This window comes from Saccostrea cucullata, unplaced genomic scaffold, assembly GCF_032062105.1.
Source record: "Saccostrea cucullata isolate Sc308-1 unplaced genomic scaffold, CSIRO_AGI_Scuc_v1 ctg1103, whole genome shotgun sequence".
NCBI lineage: Eukaryota > Metazoa > Mollusca > Bivalvia > Ostreida > Ostreidae > Saccostrea > Saccostrea cuccullata.
In genome coordinates this window covers 59,465-76,624 of record NW_026934267.1, presented here as the reverse complement: position 1 = coordinate 76,624, position 17,160 = coordinate 59,465, and positions in this window count along the sequence as shown.

Below are 17,160 nucleotides of genomic sequence, written 5' to 3'. Positions count from 1 at the left end.
GGTTAAATCTGCTTTATTGTCTTCAATGCTTAGCTAAATAAAGTATATTTTTTAACAGAAAATTGCTACAAATTCACTCATTTTGCATTAGCTGATGGCTGTGAGTGGGCAATGTATAGATCTCACTTTGATTGCTCGGTCGTGTTTTATTGTGTTATAGTGTTTTATGAAAGTGATTGGATAGAAAGGGGTAAAAAGAAAAACACACCGTATTTTAATATATCATCTTGTACGCCGTTATCTAGGTTTGCAACTTACATACCTTGTCAAGTCAAATGACATGGTGTTAGATATTTCGACTTGGAATGGATAACAGAAAAACCTGTAAAATTTGAACCATTTTTACAGGCTCCTCTTGCAAACAAATTATTAAATTGCTTCATCAGCACAGGGATACTTTGAGCCATGGATGCGCTATGACTAGTTAAGGGGTCATAGTTTCAACAACGTATATAAATACTGAGTATTTAATATGCTGTGCATTTGTTTCTGCATTATCATCGCTTATTGCTAAAGCAATAGTACTGCTTGCTTTTATGGACATATTTAGGGCAATGTTTTTGCCCTCATTGAAGATTAATTGTTGCTTATTGCTAAGGTTATACTATTTGCATTTATTGACATATATAAATTTGCTATTGTGGTTCTAGTGACATGCTCATATAAATCGTAATTTGCATTTTTGTCATACTTTGGGCCATGACTGTGCTATGACTAGTTATGGTGTCATAGTGCTTTAGCCATATGTATTTAATATGGCTGCGCATTGTGACAAGTCCATTATTTTTGCATTGTCATCGCTTATTGCTAAGGCAATACTGCTTGCTTGACATATTTTGGGCAAGGTTTTTGCCCTCATTGAAGATTGATTGTTGTTTATTGCTAAGGCAATACTGCTTGCATTTATTGACATATATTTGCTATTATGGCTCTAGTGACATGTTCATATAAATCATAATTGCTATTCTGTCACATGCCTACTGGTGGCGCAGACTGTCTTGCGGCACAGGGTGTATATTGGGCTTACCAGTAGATTCATTGAACTCTTTTTTCAACATTTTAACAAATGTTCTAATTAAGTATGGACTAGTCAGTGGACACCTGTGCCCAGGGTTCACATTTTCTCAAGATGCCATTACAAAAGGCAGTATATTGATGCCTCGGCTCCTGCATTGAAGCGGCTGTGGCCCATTCAGCCAAATAAAATACTAATTACTCAGTACTATTGTTATTATGTTGTTTGACACAATAACTCAACTAGTAATCCCTGCTTTAGGGTTATTTCATCTTCGATAATGAGATTTAACCACTAAAGGTTAAATCTATTTATCGAAATGAAATAAATATTTGTGGTCTGGCTTGGTCGAAAATGCATCGGGTTCATTAGGCAATTTCCACGGTATTTATCAGTTCCTTTATAATTTGGGGATATTAGTAGCACCTAGCAAGGGACCTCTGACATCATGGCACTTATTCGTCATCAGTCTGTGCTGAAACTTTTACCCACCCTTCCACCCTTATCAAACAAAGGTCGACTAGGTTTTCTAGAATTGTGTGTAAAAGCCCGGTTCTGGGGTATAAATAGCAGCCAATCAGGAAAATGGTGGAAATTTCAATTTTCTTGCCACTCTTCACTTCAGGGGATATTTTTTTGAATTCATACTTATAGCACCAATTACCATTTTGAGATAGTTGTTATGTAAATAAAGTTTACTATTCTGCATAAGAAAATGCATAGAATATATTTCAAATGTTTCTAAAAAGGGAGAATTTATCAATTGAAATTCTGAAGTGACACTGATTTTCAAAATCTGCCTGTTTTGATTGACAGCTAGCAAAGCTCTGTTTGTATTTACACCGGAAGCTTTAATCTCTATGGACGCATTCAAAATGGCTTCCTATTATATGATTATGCCTTATTCTCTTACCCCAGCAAAGAGAAAGAAAAGTCCATTAATTCCTTTTATTTGATGAAGAGATAAAGAACAGATTGTATGTAAACAAGAACAGATAAAAGTGCATCCTGCTGTTTCAGGCTGTTATCAACTGACCGCTGTTCACAGCGCAGAGTAAAAGTAATTAGCACATAAGCACTCCAGTCAACAGATAAGACTTGTAAAGTATATGAAGCTGATAACAAATGTAATTCTCACAAAAACATAAATTTCATTAATTCGTGTATTAAACTGTTAAACATGACATTCATTGCCATCGGTGTCCCATGTATGGAATATCCATTGGGTTGGGATACCAAAATCTGACAAGATCAACAACACATTCCGGCCTCATCCTTTGGTGTCATAGGTTTTTGCAAAAACTGTAATTAATTTAAATTCATACCTAATAGAACAATATCTTTTGGAAAAATGCTTTACAATAGGTGCAATGATAAATATTGTCAAGCAAAAGAATTTAAAAATGCATATTTCCGTTATTTAATCATCAATTATTCAATCTTTAAAAATGTTGACAAGGGCAATAACTCCTTCTATTCTGAGGTCTCTTCTTTCAGGCATTTGCTTTATTGTACTTCTAATGTAAAATATTGTCCCTGATATTCACAATTCAAAAGTATCTTATAAGTAGGAAGTACTAGTATTTAGGAACATTCAGCATCAGAATTATGCATTTAAATCCAGTTTTTACATACTTTTCATAATACTGTTTACAAAAAGTGTGCGATTTTTTTTATGCTGACATACACTCCTGTTTATTATGTTTCGCATCTTCAATAATATGGTGACCTATACGTTTTTTTTCAATTATTTGAAAATTTGAAGTATATTAAATGAAAATAAATCCAGTTTTTGTACTTTGAACCATTAAAATTGTGAGGGTGGAAACACCTTAAGTTTAATATTCATAAATTGGCCGTACATAGTTCACATTTGTGTGGTTTCTCCGAAGATTTGTTCACAGTTTTTATTTTTCCTTTTCCTTTTTTCTGCCGAGTATTTTTTTATCGTTTCAGATTATATTTTCAAGCCCAGCTGCATCATTACAAGGGACCCCTCTTCACGGCCGCCTGATTGTAGCAACCTTATATACCAGCAGTTCACGCCAGGCATGCGTATATTGGGCTTACCAGTAGGCTCATTGAACTCTTTTTCAACATTTTAACAAATGTTTTAAGAATGGACTAGTCAGTGGACATCTGTGCCCAGGGTTCACATTTTCTCAGGATGCCATTACAAAAGGCAGTATATTGATGCCTCGGCTCCTGCATTGAAGCGGCCGTGGCCCATTCAGCCAAATAAAATACTAATCACTCAGTACTATTGTTATTATGTTGTTTGACACAATAACTAAACTAGTAATCCCTGTTTTAGGGTTATTTCATCTTTGATAAAGTGTACATTCCAAAAATGAAAATGTTTAAGCAATTTTGATCTGATACTTTGAAATAGACCTATATAAAAATTTTGATTTGTTCTTCTTCGTGAAATGTAATTAAGATCCAGCACCTAAAGCAAATTTGAGCAAATTTTCATCCCTTGATGCATCATTTGTGCAAGTTTGGTTTATACAATGTTATATAAGCCTATTACTTTTTTGGTAATAGACCTGCACCCATAACTTTTACCTGGTCTATTATCTAAAAAACGTATGTCGAATTCAGCATCCGAAGCAAGTCCATTAGTGCGCATCCTAATACGTATCGTCCATGCAAGTTTGCTCATTATAGGGCTCATAGTTAATTGGAAATTAAACCGGCATCAAAAACTAACATTTTCACTCATCCACAGATTGTTGGTCAGATTCAGCATCCAAAGCAAGCCTGGTTGTATGCATCCCTAGAATGTATCATTCATGCAAGTTTGGTCATTAAAGAACTCATAGTTACTTGGAAATGAAACATGCACCCAAAACTTTAACCTGTTCACTCAATCAGAAAATGAAGGTCAGATTCAGTATCCGAAGCAAGCCCGGTAGTATGCATCCTATGATGCATCATCAATGCAAGTTTGGTCAACATAGGGTTTACAGTTACTTGGAAATGAAACCTACATAAAAAACTTTAACCTGTTCACTCAACCGGAAAATGTAGGTCAGATTCAGCATCCGAAGCAAGCCCGGTAGTATGCATCCTTAGATGTTTCATCCATGCAAGTTTGATCAACATAGGGCCTATAGTTACTCAAAAATGAAACCTGCATCAAAAACTTAAACCTGTTCACTCAACCGGAAAATGTAGGTCAGATTCAGCATCCGAAGCAAGCCCGATAGTACGCATCCTTAGATGTATCATCCATGCAAGTTTGGTCAACATAGGGCTGATAGTTCCTTGGAAACGAGACCTACACCAAAAACTTCAACCTGTTCACTCAACCGGAAAATGTAGGTCAGAATCAGCATCCGAAGCAAGCCCGGTAGTGCACATCCTTAGATGTATCATCCATGCAAGTTTGGTCAACATAGGGCTTATAGTTACTTAGAAATGAAACTTGCACCAAAAACTTTAACCTGTTCACTCAACCGGAAAATGTAGGTCAGATTCAGCATCCGAAGCAAGCCCGGTAGTGTGCATCCTTAGATGTATCATCCTTGCAAGTTTGGTCAACATAGGGCTTATAGTTCCTTGGAAATGAGACCTACACCAAAAACTGCACCCAAAATGTTAAACTGCTCCAAAAGCATTAAGCTGGTCATTCCTTTGCTGAAATTGCAGCATCTGAAACTTTGACTGGTACAATGAAACACACTAGAAGCATTTTCCATGCATGTCTAATCAATATAGGACATAGAAGTACTTAAAAAGAAAACTGCTAAAAAAAACTTAACCTTAACCTGGGACGCCGACACCGACGCCGAGGGTATTACATAAGCTCCCCCAACTTCGTTGAGGTGAGCTAAAAAATAATTACACAGTTAGCATGAGTCAATTTGAAAAAAAACAATTTGAATCCCGTATAAAAGATATATTTTATCAAATGTTAAAGTTTGAAAATATTTCAAGCAACTTCTCGGAAACAACAGGAAACTAGATGCTACCGTTTATTCCACTTTTTCCAATTATATAAGACAGAAAAATTGTGAAATGTTAAGTTATTATGTGGCAGAGTGGTTTTAATAAATAAATAATAAAGAATATTTATTTATCTTGAATTGTTTTGTAGTTTTCATTATCATCATTGCACTTTTCACTTTGCATGTTACTAATTCTGACTGGCTGACCTTGTTGACCTTTGACTTTCAAAATAATGTAGTTTTATTGGTCCAGGGTTTTGGCGGTAAGTTCTCTATTGTTCGATGTGTGTGCGGGGGCACTTTCTTCTCGCACGGACAGCCAACGTTAACGACTGTGCGACGAGTCTGTCTCAACTATTTCATTATATATAGATCAGCTTTATTTTTTTGAAATTACGGCTGAATAAGTAATTGTTGTTTTTATATAGGTTCAGTATACATGTAATATTTGAACCACTTACCAACATCTTGTTAGCAGTTAGCCTAATTTTATAAATTGGGGTGCACTATAGAAATAACTATTTGTTTTTACATTTTTAATATACTCTGATAAATTATTCAAACTTACGGAAATTTCCAACTGAACACGATTTTGTTAATTCTGTAATTTGTAAAAGTTATTTCCGTTTTTTTTTCGCATTCATGAATTCGGAAAATTTACAGTCTGTTAAATCTATTTTTAGTAAAATCCGTGTCGATGTCTGGGGACTGCATTAAACTGAATATATTGTTTGATGTCATTTACTATTGTATTTTATTTCTTATAGGGCCGATCTTGAATTTATTGATTGTGTATGTGAAACGGAATTCATGCAAAAAACAATCGACTCCTATACTGTGTTTTTCATTTATATTACACGGTCTCAATTATACGATACACCAAAAAAACAATTGTATAAAGACATTGAAATTAAATTGAGTATGTTAACAATATTCAATGAAAAAAAATTAACAAAAATTCAGAGGGACTCCGGTCTTCATGATGTAGCGAAACTACTTTATATTTTCGTTTTTATTTTTTATTAATACATACTCTTATATATTATCATCGAAAGAAATTCAGCAATTCTACGGAGTGACTGATTTTGAAGAGAGAGAAAGAAAGAGAGATACAGGAAAAAAGATAGATTTCTATACTGGTTGTGTTAGATTTTGTCAAACTCCCATCATATTAAACAATATCAATTTAGTCTTAATATCTTAATCTATACCAATTTAATTTTGAAAATAATAGGCCGGCCATCAAATGACATATGCTATAAACTGACCAACAGTGAAGTCTTTTGTCTAATTCCCAAAGGATACAGATACATGTACGACTGCTTGATCAGAGATGTTCTAAAGAAATGATTGAGACAGCTAACTTTTCTACATTAAACTCATTAATTATTCTTTGACTGGATGCTTGTCCATTCATTATTCCCAAGAGATGAATGGACCGGCACTATCTACAAAAAATATTTTTAAAACATATAAAATACCTGGTACTCAACGATTTTTTTTTACATGTATTGTAATGTTCGACAGGTTTTAATATGCAATTCAGACATGCTGATTCCACCCCATCCCTATAAAATAAGTTTTTAAATCAATAATGCTATTAAATATCAGATTGCTTCATTATGCAGTATCAAATAAGCTTTAATTACTTTTTCATTAAATTCATCTTGAAACTTATGCTAGCCAACAAGAGCTATATATTTAATCCAAGAGGCTGACCCATTGTCAAATTCCAAAGGGATATAGATAACACCTGCTTGATCAGAGATGCTCTTCCAGTTAGTTCCTTACATTTAACTTAGTAATTTCTCTCGAATTGGCATGCAGTTTTCTGCTATCAAAATTCTTATTGACCAATGCTTGATAATTACTCATGGGAGAGGTAGAATTTCTCTTACATACTTAAATTATTTATATGTTGCTGTCAAGTATACGAAGTATGTTTTCTTGATTTAACACTTTTTAATGAGGATAAGGCAGTGTTTGGGATGTATAAATGAATAGAAAGAAGAGACCTTTTTAATAAAATTACTTAAATTAAAGGTCACAGTGACCTTGAAATAGTGTGCTATACACCTTCTACCTAAGATGCATTAACTGGCCAAGTTTCCTGATTCTAAGTCCACTAGTTTTCTAGTTATGAGCCGGAAAGGATTTTTTATATTTGGCCATAACTGTTTATTTATAGCTCTTTTACGATATGAATATTTATACTGTAGCTCAGAATTTTATAGATCGAAAATAATGAGCCCAATCTTAATATGTTTATTGCCCCTAACACCATTTCTGTGACCCCTGGATAAGTTTTCTTATCCATTATCACTAATGTACTTCCATACATGATACAGATATAATGTCCAAGTAAACCGTCAACTGTAAAAGTCAGTGCTTCTAGCAAAAGTCCACCAGTCGGACACAGAGTTTTTGGACTAAAATTTAACTCCAAAAACCGACTTATATCGAGTGTATAAGGTATTCAATAAACTAATTATATATATCCTTTGCATCACACCTCTATAGCTACAGCTTCATCATATAATTATTCATTTAATCTGTTGTTAAGTGTTTTGACTTAAATTGTTCTTTTCCGGAAGGTTTCTGAGTTAGCCTCAGGGATCTAATTGTTTCTGACCAGAGTCCTTATGTACTTGTTTCTTTTTAGGTTCATGGGTTGTTTAGTTTTGTCTCATGGTTTTGGATTGGACTTTGTTTTCCCCTCCAGGTTTTCTTTGTGTTCTTGGTCAATTTTCGATTGGTTGTAAAAAGTGATTTACATAGTTTCCTCCTTAAGTTGAGCAGCTATGTTTAATTGGACATTGACCATGAAACTTACATTTTCACTTACATGGTTTGTAATTCTTTCATACTAATGTTAATATTATTGTACATGTGAAATCTGCATTTTTCCTCTTAATTCCTTAAATAACTTCTTTGGAGTAAATGCATAGTGAGAATGAGACTGTATATGTAAAGTATTGTGTAAATAGTAAATTCATTGAATCTTGTTTCATATTTTAACAGGTCGGAGAGAATACTCGAAATCGGGTATTATCCTTGAAATCGCGTATAATACCCGATATTAGGGTATCGTTGAATCCACGAAATCGGGTATAGGAGGTGTAATCACCTAATAAAACTTAAACAATGGGATGGCGCATGTTGCCGAGTTAACTTACATCTAGATACACATGTTTTCTAAAGGGATCACTAGCCAAGTAAGAATTTGGGCGTCAAGATTAATGCGCTCAGGACAACAAATCCCGTGGAGCTTAGTACATTTCATGATCTGAACACAAAAATGCGTTCGATTTGCTTTATATTTTTCCTTATGTTAAAAGAATATAGTGTAACGTGCAACGCGGCCGAGCTTGGTGTTTGTGGTGATATGTCTTGTATCACCGAGGCGTTACACTCAGGTTCGTTAACCTGTTAACTCAGGTTTTTGTTGACCAATACGATTATAATCAAATATATACAAATACAATGGGGTTTCTTCTTAATTGGACAACCACTAACTGTGGTCAACGGGTGTCTCCCGCAAGTAATTTTCTTCTTGCCCTGCCTCTCCACTATTACTGCATCCAGGCACTTCCCCCACCTCTGTGGTATGCCACCTCTCTCCCAAACCAAATATCTGCCTTGTTCAGGTCTTACGTGCTTTGGTTATGTCTGAAAGACTTAGCTGTCTTTCCCCCGCAACCGTCTGCCTTATTCAGGTCTTACGACCGTCTGTAAGAGGAGTAACATCCCAAGGTTTATCACCTCCGTTACCAGAGAGGTATCCTGAGTTTTTCCTAATACATCATGTATTAGCTCAGAGCTGTCCCCGTACATAGGCAGTTTCATACTACTTGTATGATCTGAGAATTAATATTTTTTAGTGTTTAAGATTTTATATAAGAACGTAGGTAAAACGTTAAAACGAAACTAAATCACAAAACCAATTTCCGTTTCATTACCTTCCCCTCAAGATTATATGCGTCCCGCATATGATTAACTATTTACAATTTTACATTTGTACAAAACTTTTCATATACAATGACTTTTCAAATCCCTTTTTCTCTTTTGAAATATCGTAAAAAGTTGCGCTTTCATGTGGCCTTCCTTGTTACATTTATAACAGCGCAATGGTTTGCCTCTCGGTTTGTCATACGTTTTACTGACTGACCGTTTCAGTTTCAGTTTTTGTATCTCGTTGGTTATGTACTCATGTTAGCCTCCATGGACACATCACAAGTTTTGCTTCTTGGTTTCTGCTCTCTGCTTGATTATAAGCCTCGAGTTCAACTGGCCAAATTGGCGAGTTGTTTGATGCGGATCTAATGGCATCAATGAACCATCTTTGGCCAACTCTGATGCGTAGGCCAGATTGGTTAGTCGTCTAATGGCGATGCTCTTTGCCTGCCCTTTGCCTTTGTTCCTTTAGCTGTACACGATACAGATCTGTTTGGTTAGGAGGGGAGAACCTCTCCTCAAGGGATCTGACCAGTGTCTTACAATGCTGACCAATATCACTTGGCAAGTCACCTAACACTGACTGTGTTTGGCCACGCAGTGAAACAGCTAAGTAAAGACCTTTTTTTCCTCTGTCCAGTCGTTTACAACAGCACAAGCTTCAGAATATGATTTGTAGTCAAGCCAGGAACTGGTTTCGTCATACGTGGCTGGCTTGATTATATGGCATGTCTTCGCATTGTCTGCCCCTATTAACTGCCTCAGTGGTTCTGGCGTGTCAAATAGATGGCCCGTCACAATGTCGTCGACCCCAGCAATTGGTGTGTAGCTTTATTTGCCTTCGTCTGGAAATCTAACTTTAGGCCGTTCGCCGTACTCGTCAAATGACACATCTCCTGACATACCGGTATTATCAGTACTGTGTGTTGCATATCCAGACTCTTGGCTTGTCGCATTTGTCTGACCACCGTCACTGATTGGCGTTCTCATCCTCTCTAAGAGCCTCTCCATCCGCTCGATAGTTTCTGACACTTTCTTATGTGAATCCATGGTCAACAAAATCCCACCGTTGCCACCAAATAATGTAACGTGCAACGCGGCCGAGTTTGGGTGTGTGGTGATATGTCTTGTATCACCGAGGCGTTACACTAGGTTCGTTAACCTGTTAACTCAGGTTTTTGTTGAACAATACGATTATAATCAAATATATACAAATAGAATGGGTTTCTTCTTGATTGGACAACCACTAACTGTGGTCAACGGGTGTCTCCCGCAAGTAAATTTCTTCTTGTCCTGCCTCTCCACTAGTACTGCTGCATCTTGGCACTCCCCCCACCTCTAACTGTGGTATGCCACCTCTCTCTACAACCAAGTGACTGCCTTATTCAGGTCTTACGTGCTTTGGTGTACTGTGAAACACTTAGCTGTTCATCCCCTGCATCCGTCTGCCTTATTCAGGTCTTACGACCGTATGCAAGAGAAGAAACAAACTAATGTTTATCCACTCCGTCACCAGAGAGGTCCCCTGAGTTTCCGTAACACAGCATGTATTACCTCAGTGCAGCCCCGTACATAGGCAGTTTCATACTACTTGTATGATCTGAGAATTAATATTTTTTAGTGTTTAAGAATTTATATAAGAACGTAGGTAAAACGTTAAAATGAAACTAAATCACAAAACCAATTTCCGTTTCAATACATCTATCTAATGTTCATTCCCAACACAACAGAATTGTAAAGTATCAGAATTCGGGAATTTATAATTATTCCACATCAACACGACAAACATGAACAATTTGTAAATAAATCAAATTATACGGAAACACATTTAACACACAAGATCTGATGCCATGTATAGACAAGGGATTGTCTATCGTATCTAATTATGCGTCATTAATTACTTTCACATTCATCTCGTGCATAAAATGAAATTTATTTATGAATGTATAAATAATGTAATGATAAAAATGTCTAAAGTTTCGGCTAAAATAACCCCTTTCTCTCTTTTTTTTAAAATCTTCTTTCCTTTTTTTTATCATTCATACATATTTACAGAATATGTCTTCAACATTTTATCAGAGACAGTGATAGTTTCAGGAATACAGCTCATGAGAGAACATAACTGTTGATCGTTTATTATCGCTAAGTCATCAATATTTTACTATATCTTGGCGACTTCAAACGGTTGGGGGGGGGGGGGGGGGGCTAAAGGCTTACCACCTCTGACAAAACAACCTCGACTGTGTTCTACATGTGTCCAAGAGACCTCTCTTTGAATGTCACGGTCGGTTAAACTCGGTCATATATTTTTAATGGTAGGGAAGATTTATTCATCAAATAAAAATCATATACATTGTAGGTAAACAAAAAGCAACCTGTTACTTTCTAACACAATATGAGACTACAAGTAACTAGAATTCATGTAAGTTATTTTTTAATACATTTTTTTCATTATAAATGAGAAAGAAAGGAAGTGGCTACAATTTTTATGAAATTTTGATGTCCGATGAGGAATTATATTCCCAAAAAGTAAGACAAGAGTTTCCAAGGCAATGCGCGAGTTTCGAGATCGTAACTCTCCTACGATGGAGGTGCAAAAAGTATCCATTTTAGCAAGGAAGTGGGACAGGTTGCTTCTGTATACAAACGTGCATGAATAAATGAACGATATTTATGGCTTTTAGAAATTATTAAATGTTATAAAAATATAATGATGTTAAGAAGTGATGATTTTAAGCTCAAATATGCATATTTGCAATTTTACTGTGAATTACAGGGTACTTGTAAACGAGAGAAACGTTGTAGTCTTTAAAAAAAGTAACCGATTTTCTTGATTGTACAAACGTTTTCTAAACAATTAGTGTTTTTTAAAAGTTATAATAAGGATAAGAATCAATATTTAATTTAGATCACCGACGTGCAATGATCAGATGCATGTATTTATTAGAGGTCAATATTCCTTCCCTCGCGTCTAAAAAGTCTCAAACCCACTGATATTTTCTTTTTTGTTACGATTTTTGGCTTCAAAAATTGATGTTTTTACATTAATTAGGTTATTCTCGAGTTGTAGAGTGCATCCTGACAATCATGAAGTGACAATAAACCAATAGATTATCTGTCTTGATATATCCAATATAAAAATAATAAATATCTGTCCCACCTGTTTACGCGGCTACGAAACTCCCCTCCTCAACGAAAGAGCGCAACAAGGGAGATAATCTCGAAACATGCGTATTGAACACTCCATTATTTCAGTTTGTTCATTAACATATTCATAAAAATGTAAAAACTATAAGAAATGTGTAAACTTGACTATGTAATTCATATTTCAATACCTCGATCTATATTGAGATATTTAATGTATTATAAGCTAATGAAAAGATTTGACTTTTTTTTAACCCCCACCCCACCCCCCACCCACCCCCCACCCCACCCCCCCCCAAAAAAAAAACAAGAAAATCCTGTTTCATATGACTTCTTGCTGTCAAATTTCACACAAATGCATAAAATAAAGGTAAAATAGCATATCTTGCACCGATTAAAATGCAACCAAAAAATTTTCGGTGTCTTTGAATAAAAATTTTCATGCTAAATTGACATAAAAAGATACTCACCTTCAATTAGCTACTTTCAACCTGTTTTCCCGTGGGTATTTATTTAATCTTATTTTATTTTCTTCTTTGGTATTCTATTATGGCAGAGATATACAATTATGAGTGGCTTATACTGTACTCTCTAACTGCTAGTATTATTTTATATTTCACGTGAAAGGGACGCCATACATTTTTCAGTAAAACAACATAACACGCGGCGTTAGTCGTTTAATTTCTTTAAAATTTCACGTTTTGTGAATAGTGCACAAATTAGAAAATTAAGTATATGGAATATTTTAATGGGGAATAAAGACAAACGAAGTGTAGTTATTTGTTTTTAGAAATTATATTGAAAAATAATAACGCCATTGTGTCGAGTGTAAAATATAGTTGCCATCCGGCACCACGTGTGCCGACGGAAGAGGACCTGATACCTGAATCGGTGTTTCGGGCACATTTTAAGAATGTTCCAGGGTCTGCCACTCGTCAGAGGTCCAAACCAAATTAAGTTAATATATTTTAGCTGTATAGGATCTCTAGCATGTTTCATGCAATGATAACTTAGTGGACATGTATTGTTTCTGTTCCACTAATTAAGCTTTGTGCATATAAAGCTGTATGTTTTTGAATATGGCAATGAATAAGACAATATCAAGGAGAATTAATATTCTCTAAGATGCGAGTTGAAGTATTTGCTCGTCTTGTTTTATGGTATAAGTTGTACTAAACAGCTTTTAAATAGAGCTGCAGTTGAGATTCCTTTGAATAAATACACGTAGTGGTCATGTATTGTTTCTGTTCCACTAATTAAGCTTTGTGAATATAAAGCTGTATGTTTTGAATATGTCAATGAATAAGACAATATCAAGGAGAATTAATTTTCTCTAAGATGCAAGCTTAAATTATTTGCTCGTCTTGTTTTGTGGTATAAGTTGTACTAAACAGCTCTTAAATAGAGCTGCAGTTGAGATTCATTTGAAGCGGGCGGGGCGACGGTCACATAATTGCGCTGGGACAGTTAATGCACGTGGCACGAGAGTGGCCGCATTGGTTGTTTGTTTTGAGTATTGGGTAATTGACAGCCACCTGTTTCCTGATATCTGCTTTGCATGTTTTCGCTATCATGGATAGTCTGATTTGTTAATTGATATGCTATCTATTTGAGCTCATTTAAGTTTCTATATCTTGTATCCAATGATAGGAGGCATCGGGAACATTTCAGAACATTGTTTATCTTTTTGGATTAATTTCCAATGTTTGCGTAATATTTTCCCCAGTTTTTTTACTGCAGGATTGTACTTGGTAACAAGCACAGAGGGTGGTCTGTTAGATTTGGTCTTGTTATTGTTTATCAAATCTTGATTGTTTGCGTTTCTGAAACAATACTGTCAATTTCAGAGTCCGAGTACCCCCTTGATATAAGTCGTTCCTTGAACTGTGATATTAGTTGTTTAGTTTTGTGTGGGTCAGAGGTGTTCCTTTTATGCCGGATAATTTCCCCGTTGATAAATCCTCTGAAAGTAGCATTGGGATGTGAACTGCTGCGATGCAGGTACATAAATGTTTCTGTGGGTTTGATGAAAGTTTCAAAGTCTAAGACTCCGGACTGTTAAATCGCTGTACTTTGTGGACTTTTGTGTCTAGAAACACAGTCTCGTTTAAGTGAATATTGTATGTAAATTTCAGGTATTTGTACTCCAGATTTGCTGCAGTTCAAAAACTGCAGTATTTCACTTTCTGTGGCATCCATGGCCATAAAACCGTCATCTCTGTATCTAAAGTGAGCAAGAATTTTGTTTTTATGATTGTATTTTTTGATGATATTTTCAACATGTTCAAAGATATCAAAAAGGCGAAGATCACATATCTCGGGGGACGGGACCGCCCCCATGCTGGCCCCTAGTATTTGTTTATATAGTTGACCATTAAATTCAAATTCATTGTTCTCTAACAGAATTTGTATTAATTTGGTTAGGTAACTGATATCTGGGATTGGTATTGTAACATCAGTTTGTTTCAGTTTTGTGAATGCTTTTGCTGCAGATTGGATGAGTTCCATGGCTGTCATGTTAGTATACATGGAAATTACATGGTAGGTAACTAGCCAGGTATCGGGTTTCAAATGTAGGGATTTTTGTACTAATGGCACCAGGAAGTGGTCTATGAAATGCCCTATAGGCATTGTAGGGGAGGCGCATTGAGAGATAATTGGCCTCCCCGGTATAATCTTTCCACGCTGCAGGGCTTCGGCCCCTTTGAAGTTTTCAATGTCATAGATGCCGATTTTATGAATTTTAGGTAGTAAGTATACCTGCCTGGGCGGAATGTAAGAGATTGCGACAGAAATCTGTGGGTAATGCTGTCGATTTCAGAATTGATTTGCATTTCACATACAATCTTGTTGATCAGATTGTGTATTTCTTGTGTTCTGTCCTTGTGAATGGCGGCATATAATGAATGCCGTCATTTAATTGTCTTAGTCCCTCCGCTACATAATTTGTGCGGTTCTGAACTACAACAGTAGTAGATTTGTCTGCCTTTTATTATAATGTTTGGCTCCTTGCGGAGACTGGTCAGCGTATTCCGCTCTTTTTTTGATAAATTATCTCTAAATTTGTGAAAGTGGATTTTACATAGCTCCATTTTGGTTGCATAGAGATAATTTTCTAAAGCTGTGTACGGTGTGTTGCCGGGATTGTAATTGGTATTGATATATAAGGGATGCAAATGTGTTATCATTCTCATTTGTATGAAAAAGTATCTCATGCAATGCATCTCGTTTTCCTTGCTAGTTCATTGAAGCTACAGATCAAATTCTGTCTTGTATTTTGCGTGTAAAACATAGTTGCCACCCGGCACCACGTGTGGAGGACCGGTGTAACGTTGAATTTTGACCCGAGTTGAAAATTGACCCGGGGGTCATTTTTCAACGTTGAATACTGAGACCAAAGGTGTTGAATTTACACCCTAGTCCGTTGAAAACTGAGCCGGGTCGTGGAATTTTGATCATGAAACCGGTTCAAAATTCAACAGCATAAAAACACATATTTATGACTTGGTTTTCACAAATATGATTTAATTCATATGCGTTGGTACAGGGGAGAGGAGTTAGGGATGCTTATCCCTTTTTTTTGCAAAGGCGGACATAATATAGGCACCGAACAATGTGAAATTAGGTTAGTTTCCCCCTGCTTATAGGCACGTTACAGTGTAGTAAAAAAAGAGTTTACAAATGGTAGTGTTTAAAAAACAGATATTGGATCCACCCCTCCCCCCACCCCCACCCCCATATAGGATTTTCGAGTTTGGACTACTAGATTGGACAATGGATTTTTTTTTCTTGTCAGTTTTTTTTTAGATTTGAATTGTTCTTTCTTTTTCAATTGACCCTCCCCCCGCCCCGCACTTTCAATTTGTTTCCGACACCAACGTAATCAATGCACACTTAATTCTGTAATTCAGTTAAGACATTAACTGGCAAAATTGGAAATATACAGCTTACGTCATTTCTATCTGTTACAATCAAAACATTCAGTGATAGACATCGAAATGGGCGGGTACAATTCGACGCGGACGTTTGGAAAACATTGGATTGAAATTTCAGATCGAAATTCATTTTCAATCCACCTCAGCTACGCTACAATTCGACGCGGACGTGTGGAAAACATCGGATTGAAATTGCAGAAAATTCATTTCGAAATTCATTTTCAATCCACCTGAACTGTTTTCAAAGCTAAGAGTGAATACTAGTATATGGTCCAAAAATCAACTAATTTCAAAATTGTCGAGTCAGGCCATGACTTACATGTAACATGACAACAGATTTTATTTATAGGATTATAAGAGTGCATGAGTTTTATACTTATTCTCACTGAAAAATGTTAGACAACTTTATTTAAAATTGTTAAGCCCCCCTCCCCTAAAACAAACATACATTTACCAAACAGAAATGAAATATTTGTCCCTTACTATTTTTTTTAAACACTGGACAAAAAAATTCAAACTGTACCAAAATTGAAATTTTACTGTCTTTTGGGTCAATCAGTAATGATGTGCCTTCTAGCGTAGCTGAGGTGGATTGAAAATGAATTTCGATCTGCAATTTCAATCCGATGTTTTCCAAACGTCCGCGTCGAATTTTACCCGCCCATTACGCTGTCTGTCACTGAATGTTTTGATTGTAACAGATAGAAATGACGTAAGCTGTATATTTCCAATTTTGCCAGTTAATGTTCCGCGGTCTTATATTCTTAGAATGCAATATTTAAAAATATATCTCAGATTTCAAAGTTACATGTAACTTAATATTGCAATATTTCGTGTAATATTTATTTAAAAAGAAGTATACATTTGTATATGTAAATCCGGAATATAAGTAAACATAGTTAAAAAATACAAAATTTAGTTCATAAATGTTAATATATAATTTTTTTGCTAACAACACTTCATTTATTTTAATTTTAAAATTCCTAATATTATAGTATTTGGAAAATAGTGAGAGTTTAACGCATAATGCACGTGCGTATTTAGTTATGCACAATATTAATAACTTATAATGTCCAACTTGAAAAACAGATTTTTTTTTCAAAATATTCAAAAGATTTAGTGATCTTTTTCGCACAGTTAATCAAACAGCTCAAGAACG